The sequence below is a fragment of the Cygnus olor genome, chromosome 6 (assembly GCF_009769625.2).
Source record: "Cygnus olor isolate bCygOlo1 chromosome 6, bCygOlo1.pri.v2, whole genome shotgun sequence".
NCBI lineage: Eukaryota > Metazoa > Chordata > Aves > Anseriformes > Anatidae > Cygnus > Cygnus olor.
Genome location: NC_049174.1, coordinates 31,524,692 through 31,536,943, shown reverse-complemented (window position 1 = coordinate 31,536,943; position 12,252 = coordinate 31,524,692). Strand labels below are relative to the sequence as shown.

Sequence of the window (12,252 nt, the reverse complement as noted above, 5' to 3'; positions counted from 1 at the left end):
AGTACTTTTATGATTTGTGTTCTTAACAGCTGCTACTCTAGTGTAGTGGCTACTCTTGTTTAGCATCCTCACCTTTAGCACATCTTTCAGATTGAAGTAATTACATTTAATAGAAGCTGCCCATTTTTGAAGTTGCCCTTGATTTGGAGCTTCAAAGTGGAGTACTTAAATAGAATAAAAGCCATGACCTGCAAACAAAGTCTAGAACAAAGATTAGTTCATAGACCCAGTGTAACACTATCTATAAGTGGAGCGTGCCAATGAAAGAGAATGATTCCTGGAAAAGATTATACTTCATACTGAAAGAAAGCTTCATTCATATCTGAGCAAGAGGACCACCATTCTGTTGCACCATAAGCAATATGCTTTTGTTTAGGTGAATAAATAACCCTTGAAATGATCTTACCATAAAACGTTATGCTCCTTTTTATTTTTAAAACCATCATCTACCTGCTTTCTGAGTCTCTGACACAGATTTCCTTTATGGCTAGGTGGAAAGATTTGTTGCCTCAGTCATCTCCATTTGTGAAAGTGAGATTTCTGTGGCCACTTTGTCTTGTTCATTTGCACCAGTAAGGCAGAAACTGCTTCCTCCCTTGGACTTGGCATGTATCCCCTACTTTAGGGCGTGATAATATCCTAGAAATCACTCCAACCCCCTTTGTTAATAACAGTCTATCAAAACAATCTATGACAGTCACTCGTATCAGTGAAAAAACCATGATTGCCAGGGATGACCTTTTGGCTTCCAATTAAAATGGATGTATTTTACTTAGCAAAAAAAAAAATGCTCCTGAGGTCACTTCCAAAGTCCTAAACAAAGGGACTTTAACTTCCAAATGATGGTCAAATCAGCTCCATTAACAGGCACAGCTCATCCATTCAGACCAACGCAGCTCTCCCTATACCGTGAGGCTCTCTTCTGGAAATAACCACCATCCCATAGTTCAGAGTCTCCACACACTGTACGTCAAAAGCAGGCATATAATTACCCAGCTCTGCCCCCATTGAAGAGAAAAGAGGGATTTCCTGCCATCTCAGAAGACAACTGCACAGGTCAACAGACTAGACTCCTTCATTAGCCTGTTCCCTGGTCAGAAGCAAAGATTGACAGTTACTTTTCCTACAGCTGCTGATGATTAGGACAAGTTTTTCAGTCTCAGAGTTTCCCTAATATATATAGATTAGGGCACATAATTCTAATATAATTTTAACAAGAATAAATGAATTACATACCGGAATATACAATTACACTTTAATGTAAGTATATTAAATTATAAAATAGAGTAATTATAATATAAGCATATTATAACATTATACAGTGAGCTACACATGCCAGAGATGGTAATGAATATTTACTTTGCATGTGAAAGAAAACTGATATAATATTCAGCTATCTGATTAATGCTAAAATTCTTTCTTCTGTTCTCCTCCCATTAAAAGTAAAAAAATAAATAACACAGACTGAATTGATATATAACTATTGATAATACATGTACTACATGGAACAATATACAGTACAACAACATGAACATTTAACTTTTCTAATAACCTCAGTGTGGTCACGACTCTACCCAGATTGCTCAGAAAGTATCTCAGCTAAAGATGACCCTTAGTGAAAGAGATGAGAGTCATCCCACTGGAATACAGTAGGTACAAAGTATTTTTTCTTGTAATCCAGTGTTACTCATTTGGCAGCCAATAGACCAGATCTCATCCATGGTACAATTTGCCCCCATCTTTTCTGGGCAGTACGTTTGTGCTTGAAACTGCTTAAAGATGTCCAAATATCTAGTTCCATGAGCTCTGGTGAAAAAAATAGAGAGAGTTTTGTTGTTGCTGTTATTTTCAGTGTCAATATCTGATTGACATCTGTAATGTACAGGACTGATGAACGCTCTCCTGTCACACAAGGCTCTTACCTTGTGATAAGTGAAATTTAGAGTGCATTTTACAACAATGAACTAACTATACATGATTTTCAAATGGGTCTTTGAATGCCCTTAAGGTTAGTTAGAGGTTTCACAAGTGGAATTTGTGAATTTTATTTCCAACGAAATTATAGAAGTGAAAAAATGTTTGTCTTATACTGACAATACCAAAAAAAAAAATCTTTACAGTATCTGAAGGAAATTGTCAGTACAAGTAACTTTCAGCAATGAGCAAAAGACAACTGTCAGTGAAGTGGCTAAATTTTATAGCCATTCTTACTGATGAGTTCTTGAAGTATTAAAGACATTGATTTAGAAATGGAAGCAGTGGACAAGAATCTGCTAGAAAGCGGGAAATAGGGCACGACTGTGAAAATCAATGCAGTTGGCAAAGAGAGGGACAAAAATATAGAAACATGCAATCACCTTTAAAGTGGAAATGAAGGGAAACATGAAATAGGGCTCCCAAACAGAAGGAGCTAACAAGGCATCATTGCCTCAAATGAATGAGAAATGAAAAGGAAAGCAGCAACTTCTTAATTTCTACAGGGACAAGCACAACGATAAAATTATCTTATGACAACGTTTGTCAGATATCTAGGTTAAACCATTTTCTGTCAACTGAGCAACTATTTTAGACTTGCCACTGTTAAAAGGCAACTGTAGACATTTTTAGGAGTGGATATAGACAGGGTACACTTGTCTCTGTGATTGTCACCGGCACGACAGCAGAGGAAGTTGAGTCTAGTGCTGTGCTGCCCGCAAAAACCTCTGCAAACAGCTCCATTTTAAATCACAGGTAAGAAGTATTGCACTATGCATGGAGACACAGAGACAGCTCTCATGTTTGAAAGCAGACCAGGGTTAGTCAATATGTGATTTTAGTGGAGAAAGTGTTGCACTAAGAAACAGTATTTCAGGATTTCAAGTTAGCCATAAAACTCTTATATACCCTGCTAGGGTAGGATACCTGGCCACACAGACACACTTATCAAAACTTGTTTGTGCGTCTTATTAATGATTCTTATCCCATCCCTACCTGAAGAACAGGTAGGCCATGAACATATTTTTGCCTGGTGATAGTGCTAGAAGAAAATGCTCCACCACCATTGCCCCTAGCAAAACAAATCATAAAATGTATCCTAACAAACATTGCTTTGAACTTGAGTATAAATTGTCATGCGTTTCAGATAGACACTTTTTTTCTTTGCAAAGCAAATGTTTTATGTCATAATTCAAAATTACCATAAAATATCTAATAAAAATAAAGATTATCTCAAGCCATAAAATTCAGAAACTAATCACGGTCATTAGTATTATATAACAGCATAACAGTATGAGAGAATAAGATTATAGTTTCCTCTAAAATCAGAAGATATCCACTTATTTCAAAAATGTGCATACAATACACTATCTTCAACTTACAGTTGGACTTCTATCCCATTGCTAGACAACATTTTGCATGATAAATTATATCAAATAATAATGAATAAAAAAAAGTAAAATCCATATATGCAAAGTACATTAAATCTGATTGCACTTCTGTGGTTCAGCTGATTCTGTCTAGGATCTCAGACCATGACCACACACCAACTCCTTTTTCTCACTGTCTCTTTCCTCTTGTGAAACAACAGAAAGCAAGGGCACATGAGCTCCTGTTACTTAAAAATAATCTTTTCCTTCATTGCCTTTTTATCCTGCCTTCCTCTTTTCCCTACAGCTTGAGGGGGATCAAATTTTGCCATTTGACTTGCATGTTCTCCTTGGGGAAGAGCACAGAAGCCAAGAACTGCATGTAGCATAGTTAATGTTAGACACGGCCACAGAAGTTCCTCTGTGCAGAATGGCAAAAAAATGTGACAATGATTATGTCTGTTGTACCTAGCACAAACCTTTTTACAACATCATTTGGCTGAATTTTGGCCAGCAGTGCTAGGTTTTCTTTTTATTGTGCCAAATGTAACGTTGGAGTGCATGTGCCATCTTTAGGCATTTTAACGTGCTGGATGAACACCCAAGTGCCCTAAGATCTGAGCATTTAATCAGAGCTATCATTCTGCTGTTACGGATGCTACCTGGAATGCTGTAGACAGGGAAAGTGCAGGAATGGGCCGTAATATGTACTGTTTATTAAAATAAAAAGCCAAAATAAGGCTAAAGGTATGTTTAATCATTGAAATGAGAATCTCATAGTGAGACACTTTTAGAATTTATTCTAAATTATATATTAATTTACATTTTCTGCTATATGCTACTACTCTGGCCTGGATTGCTACTTGGACTGGGTACACACCAACCTGTACATGTAGAAGCCTGACCTTGCTGCTTATTTATTCTCTACTTCCTCACATAATAGTAGGAGTTCTTCAAACCTCATCCCTTTAAAGCACTGGGCAGGAGGATCAGGACTGTGTGAAATGTGTTTAAATTTTGTCTTTCGCAAAAAAAAAACAAAAAAAATACTCCCATATTGGACAAATATAAAAGCAAAAAGGACATTACTGTTCAGGTGGAGCACTTCATCAAGCTTTAGAACTGAAATATGGTTTAATCTTAAAACATCTGGGGATGGACTAGGTTATTGGCTGGTGTAAATCAGCATATTGCCCTGTTTTCTTCTGAAGCTGACAGCCTGTCCATACCCTTTATAAATATTGTTGCAGAGAACATTCAGTAAGAATAAGATTCAGAGTTTTCCATTTAGTTTTTCTCATGGCTCAAGTGAGAGTCTCAGCTATCTGCAAGTCTGCCTACGCCCTTGTGTTTGAAGGTGCCAGACCCAAATCTAATCCAATCAACCCATCTTTGACAATTACTGGGTAGGGATTTAGTAGGACATTTCTCATTATGCCAATCTAGTATTTCAGTACACTATACCCCTAGTGACTAGATGTCTTTTTTTTCACCCTCCTTTATCTCTCTCTAGTATTTCTTCTGTCTAAAGCCTTCAAATCGTATTAGCCGGCTGCTATATTTATTAGGCATCCTCAATACATTAAAACATTGTTCCCTGTGAAATGTGCTGTTAAGTATTACCTTGGTTAGCAATTTAATTTAATAGGATAGTGACAACACATTGACATTGTTCAGGTTTCTGACCTAATGATTTATGAGACAAGTTACATTTGCAGACACATTGATTTTAGTAACTGCAATGAACAAAAGTGAAGAACAATTTCACTTCATTTATTTATTTAAACATCTCTTTTTTCCTCATCTCCCAGTATTACTCTATTCATAGAATGGCCTCTTTTAAAGCTCTCTGGCAGTTTGAAAGAGGTTTTGGGTCATGGCATTACTTTTTGAAAGATGCTTAAATCTTTTGTACACTTGAGAACTTCTGTGCATCCCAACAAGTGCCAATTAACGTGTTCCACATCACTGGACCTTAGAAGTGATATGATAAAACGCACTGACTGTAGTAATCCAATTTAAATGACGGTGATAACTTTGTGCCTTGATGCTTAGACGAAATAAGGAGGACAAGCGATACAGCAATCCCATCACAAACAGAGTGCTTTCCTGCATCAGCTGGTGAGCGTGGCTGGCCAGAGCTGGCCCTGTTCACTCAGACGAATGCTACTGGGAGCATCTGAGCAGAAATCAGGATCCTTCACTGCTCATAGGAGAAATGCTCTGCCATGTCACTGTTAGCCACACTAGTCTCACCAGGTAAATCAGGTAGGGTGATCAGAATGGAGAGAAGTTAGGAAATGTTGTGGGAGGTAACCTTCTGCAAACAGGACAAGAGATGTTAAGAATTGCCCTACTTTTTTTCCGCCATCCATACCCAAGTGTCTGCGTGGAACAAAGAATACAAACTTTGTGACAAGGGAGGGAATGCACAAATATTTGCCATCAAAAATATGCTGGCATTTATGAGATGCGTGAGGACTGAGAGTGGAGATGGTGCCTGTGACAGGGCTGCAGCCAACACCCAGAGTTTTCTGCAGATGAGAAGCAACCAGTGAGCGCAACAACCCCCAGATGTAGATCAGGCAGCAAACAACTCACCTGACTGTCACTTAGTAGGGGCTGACACGGGGAGTGCACCCTGTACAGCCTGAGAGAGGGGGCCCGCACTCCCATACTGGTCCCCACCAGCAGGAATCATGAAGGACAAACTGGTGGTTAATCGAGTGTTTTCCTCTAGTGATGTGTAACTAAATTTGCCCACAGCTAGAAACTGTGCAAGAGTCAATCAAGGTTCATATAGTAAAGCCAAACAGCAAACATCTCCTTCCTTCCTTTACTCCAGGTTGAGTGAGACAAGCCATGTGCTGGTTAGACAGACTGCCAGACTGAAGCTAAATCCATGACAGACTCATGGATTACACCATACTAGGTAATACCACAACGTGGCAGTATCTATCTGAAATCTAGGTCTCTTGTTCTATCAAAACGTATCCCAGTTTAAATCTTCATGATCGATCCATGTTTTCCAGACTGATGGAATCTCTTCACCTCTTCCTCTCCCTACTTCTGTCCTCATCCTGACACCCCCAAGCATGCTACCAAAGCAAGTAACGTTCATTTGCTGTTAGCAGCTCTGCTCCTTTACTCAGTTCAACTTGCTCCAATTTATGTCATACTACCTCACATTTATATCCTTTTCACATCTATTTTAAGCTATGCTCTTTTTCTCATTAAATATCTTTTCTAGCTTTAGTCTGATTTGGATATACTAAGTCCATGACAGCATTTCAATAGAATCTTAAATACAACTTTGCCTACCTTGTAAACTCCATCATATTTCTTGCACCCTTGTCCTTTTCATTTCTTCTGATGTTTTCTAGTTAAATAACATTCTTCTAAAATGTGAAAAAGTGTGTGTTTTTCTTTTTTCAATAGCATGTCTTTCTATGCATTTATAAACTAGCAGCATCTTTCTTACACAATATTAAGAGGATTTCTACCTGTCTCAGTGCTGCATGAATGAAAACTAGCAGAGTTGGTTCTACAAAAGTCCTAATGAGAGGCAGAATACAATAGGTGACACCCGGTAAGTGTCATACTGTGTCCCATCATTTGAGCTAGCCCAGCTCATTTGAGCTATGAGTAGCTTGTGCTGTAAGTAAGCAGTGCTGTACTGTCCTTTGTAGGCATATCATAAAAGACACTTAATACCAATGTGTGAGACATAGGATTAATGATGGAGGAGATTTAAGAGAGAAATTAAACTAAGTAGAGGTAAGAAAAAAAAATGGCAGACAATGCCAGGAAGGCCTTTTGAATTCACTACTCTATTAGAGAAAAATTTCTTGTTAATACCACAAGAAGTCTAATAGTAACAACAGCAGAGAATAATTGAGAATCCTTTTCTGCACAAATATAGGACCTTATCACCAATCTTGCAGAGCCATCAATTTCCAACATCACCAATGTGAATTTTACATTGGGTTTATAAGCTAATATTCTGTTGGTTAAATAATAATATTTTAAGCAAAATGTACCTTTTTATTGCATGAGGTTAATACTTTCATCCCTCTTCTACCATTAAATTAGGTTTTACAATAAAATAATTATTAGGTTTCTCTGAAGTTATTGATGGATTGAAATGTATGTGGCTCTGTGATACACACGTCTCTGTGAATGTGACTACCCACATTTGAAGAGATCTGCAGAGATCACTGGTGTTAAACACTGCTATTCAGTTAAGATCGTTTCAGCCAAAATAATAGAATTTAAATCAATTTTTTGAATGCTATATTAATTATAAATGAACAAAAGTAGTTGTTTAGCAAGTTTATCTGCTTCCAGCTCTATCAAATGCCACTACCTCTCACTGGTGTGAGTGCTGTGAGATTAGCACTCTGGTACCCTGCCACAGACTCCTTGTGTGACCCTGAATATCTCACTTACAGACAGATCTAATTATGTGCTTAAATATTAAGTGCTGCAATCCAGAACCCAGATGGAGTCATTGAGGACCCCAGAGAGGAGGAGAAACTGTTCCAATCAGGAACTAAGCAGACAACAGCCAAAAGCTGCTGTAGCCTGATTTAATGCAGCATGGGGTACTCCCTGGGCAGGAGTCGAATCCTAGACCAGGATTTGATTCCCTCTTCTACTCTGGAGACCTTAAACTCTGATCCTCTTAAACTAGCAGACTATATAGTTTAAGTTGTTTTTCTTCTGTCCTGTCAATCAAAAATAAATAAAATTAAATAATAAAATTTTAAAAAAAAAGTAAAATAAAAAGATTCACTAGGCCAGAATAGGGAAAAACAACCAGTAGGAGCCATGTTTCCCTAGCCTTTGATACTCTGTCTCACCTCCACAAAACTGATTTAAGAACTTCACTATGGAAGCAACCTCTTTTACATGCTCTTCCCTCAAATCCTGAAAGTCTTGTCCTGAAAGTACTCATTTGTACATGGGCACAGATTCTGTAAATACCATTGCAGAATTGTGAAAGGATAAGAATAATGAGAAAAAAAAAACTTTAAAAATTACCATGAAAAAAAAAAAGAATATATTTGAAATACAACTCAAGAAGAAAAATTTTACAGAAAATCCCATATTTGCCAAGACAGAACATATGCACAGTATTTATTCCAAGGGACAAAAGTTTCCATTGTGTTTATGCAGAAAATACATCAAATGTATTTGCAGAGAAACAACCAGAAGCTCTCATCCGCTACTGTAGTTAAAAGGGGGGGGGGGGGGGGGGGGGGTGGCGGGAAAGCAGACGGTGTGGGAACTGTGTATCCCTTACAACAGTCTCTCAAGGCTAGGCACAATTCTTAAATGTCTGCTGCCTTCCTGGTACTATGACTATATATGCAGTGAAAGCAATAAGCTTAGTCAAACATACGGAAAATTAGAAATCGGAACATTTTCAATTATGGTTATTTCACTCTGAAATCGTTTAATCACTTTAGGAAAATCTTTCCAATTTTCAGACTTGTCAGTTCTATTGAAAGTCTCCCAGTATCCTAGGAAAAAAATCCTGTAATTACTACTTCATTGAAAGGCATCACAACTGTAAAGCATCACAAACATCACAGGAGTCCTCTCATTTACCTTCATTGGTTTTCGTATCATAAAAGGCTGGAAGATGCTCACAAAAAATAGAGAAGGTAAAAGGTATGATAAAATGTATGCATATAGAATCAACAGAGTAGCTGAAATTAGTTTTGGGAAGAAGTTACTTTTCTTTTACTGTAACTGATTAAAGCCAACTTAATGACTATTTTATGATTTTCTAAGCTAACACCATTTCAACTCCTTGCTGGAATTTTCCATTCCAGTAAAGAACTCATATTCGTTTTGCTTTTGAAATTATGGATTTCTTCAGAGGCTCTGGGATACTACCATATGCAGACACTGCATTGCAGGTATTCCCTTACAGAAATAGCACTGAATCTTATGCCACACCTACTCATTGATTTATTGTTTAGAGAACTTCTAATTACAGTAACACTGAGTTCACACTAAACTTAAGAATTGCTACACCAAACTTAAGATTTGCTTGTTACTAATACTGTTATTTGTTTGTGGTTTTTTTGTTTTGGATACTAATGTGCAAGCTGCCCACATCAAAAAAAATGGTAGGCCTACATGCAGAGTGAAAAGAACTGCTGCTACAAATAGATGTTATCTTCACACATCTGTAAAATGCCTATGTTTTATTCCCATTGTCAACAGTGTAACTAACAAAGAACCATACCATTTAATACAAGACAGAAAAGGGATTTCCACAAGATCACTCATGGCATCTTCAAGAGATCTGGCAAGAAAAGCCAGATCTTAGTTTCTGCCTAGTGTTATGGTGACACAATAATTTTTCTAGAGCCTACCAAATCTGATAAGAAGTCTTCTGGCCACCCTATGAGCCTTCAGAAGAAGGTTAGTCCATATCATTGTGAATTTCTACATTGTTATTTTCTGTTTAAGAGTCTTATAAAAGTATATTAACTAAGCATACGACATCTCTTTCCACAACCCATCAAGCACGTCATTTACAACAGCCTAGGAAAGTCTTACACATCAAGAACATGCCATAACATTTTTCAAAAATGTACAAATGTTTACCTTCAGTTTTAAGATGAAATCTGTGTACTGGACATGATCTATCCAACCTATCCGGAATTGATTTTTATTGAAACACTCTAGAAAAACAGTACTCAAAGTCTCCTCTGAAACGACGTATTTTTTTAAGTTTGAAGAAAAAAATCAATCCAGGGTATCACATTAGGATGTATTTTAAGCAGTTAGGTTTGGATCAGATTTGGATTTAGATCAAACATATACTCAAGAAATCAAAGAACTGTAATTTTTGTTTGTTGATTTATTATTTTTTTTTCTGAGAAAAATGTAGGTAGAGAAACTCATCTGGAATCCTATCCCCAACTGGCAAGCACCACAAAATTGACTAATAAAATTACTATACAGAAACTGTAACATCAATGACTGTGTTTTTGAAAAAGGGGCAAAATATAATTACAGAACACATTTCTCTTAGAAGTCTGGTCCAGTCCAGTGCCAAAGTGAAAGCAAAGGAAGATGCAAAACAAACTAATTACATATCAGTTATTCTAAAATGGAAATAATTAACTTCTGCAGACAGTGCAAAGTAATTGAAAGACTTGTGTTTTTTTCTCAGAATTACTTGGAAACGAAGATGACTTCCTACCTAACCGCATTTTGTTCTTAAACCATGTGTAAAATTGTAATATTAGATAAAAAGTAACCAACACGAAATCACAATTGGTTCACCTGCATTCTAGGCCCATTCTAAGCAGAGTGGAATTAATCAGTACACTGAATTTATGATACTACAGTGAACACAGCTCAGCAGTAATTGATCCAACAGCAGGTGTGTGTGTAAAATCTAAATACAGGTTTAATAAATTAGACTAGCTTGCTAATTTTTACTTTGGATTTTCATTTATAATCATAATATTTCAAACATGCATCACTACGTATCTTGAAAAGACAATTTTTGGGCTATCTACTTCTGCAAAAGTAAATCTGTTTGGCACAGTACAGTATGCTTCCATTTGTTATTAGTGAAATAAATATACACTCATGAAATTAAGATAAATTTACTGTGTCACTTTTACAGAGCAAAACATAGCATATTCCCATGGCTTCATTCATGGAACAGGCCATGCCCAATTTCTGCTTGGGGAAGGAAAAACCAACTTGGGCAGAAAGGAGATGGGGAGGAAGCCAGGCAGCATGTAGAAAAGCCAACTTCGTCCAATGAGTCTAGTAACGCCACACTTCCTATTTGCTTAATGGAAAGAGACAAGTTTCTCTAGAGAGCAATTCAGACCAGGAGCCTAATGTAGTTGTTTTGTCTCCTATCTCTCCCCACTTACTACAGAAGGTGTCTAAAAACATTAGTTTTAGTAGAGTTACCCCCACCAGCGGCTAATTGACTAAGACATGTGTTGAGACTAATTAAGACCTTGATTTTCCTTTATTTCTAGGGCATCAGAAAGCTCCAGCATCTCCAGATAACCCTAAGTTCCTGTTAGGCACGTTTAAATTATGACACTAATTTAAGACATTTTAAACTCAGGGCTAGTGGTGGACTGTTGGGGGCACTGCAGAAATCTGCTGCGCTACTCCTTTAACAATCTGCTGCATTGCCAATATCCTTCCAGTGTCAGGGGAAAGGCTCAGAGACCAGTTGTCAGAATAGATGCACGAGCAGTAAGTTCCTAAAACCAGCAAGGTGACTTACTTCTACATCATAATGCCATCTGCACTCAACTGCAGACAGTCTGGCTTCTAGAGACCCAAGCAAAAAAAAAAAAAATCACTCTTGTTCCTTTAGGGATATACCTATTGGTAAATGCCAGTAAGCAAACAAAACAGCCGACTGCCATGTTTAAATTCAATTCTGTTTGCCTAAATTATTGATTATAGTTTGTATAGCAAGTATGAAAATATGACCCACAAAGCTGGATTTGAACTATTCAAAGCATGTGAAAACTATATATTCTTATGGCACTTGTACCTGAAATTAGCCTCTGAGTACAGCAAGGAAAAGAAGCTGTGTTGAGAGAAATACTGAAAAATCATTGGCAATGGCCCTGCCTGCCAGATCTAGCCCTGGGGTCACTTCATAGCCCAAGAGGGCTAGCAAAGTGCAAGCCTGGGGAATTGCAGGAATAGTGCAAATGTGGTAGAAACGTTGCTCTGTGGGATGGACAGTAATTTCCTGTTAGTGACAAATAACTCTAGACACCAGTGGTACTCCAATAGCTTCAATCAACTAAGCATCGTTAGTTTAAAACTGATCTTTGTCAGGAAGTGTGGATCAACTGGGGTATTCAGGAAGTCTAAGCAGGAAAACTGAGAACAG

At 37.4% G+C, this 12,252-nt stretch overlaps 1 long non-coding RNA gene across 6 annotated transcripts in view; it reads right to left on the bottom strand.

Annotated features, from left to right (window-relative positions):
• The window catches only part of LOC121072476, a 235,558-nt gene that overhangs the window by 122,680 nt on the left and 100,626 nt on the right, over nucleotides 1-12,252 (bottom strand). Inside the window, exon 3 of one of the 6 annotated variants that reach the window (XR_005821243.1) lies at nucleotides 1,288-1,806. The exons of 4 other annotated variants lie outside the window; for them this stretch is intronic. This is a non-coding gene — a long non-coding RNA (uncharacterized LOC121072476). Of the gene's footprint in view, nucleotides 1-1,287; nucleotides 1,807-8,809; nucleotides 8,870-12,252 lie in introns of those variants that run through there. One more of the 6 variants, XR_005821248.1, reaches the window with a different exon arrangement.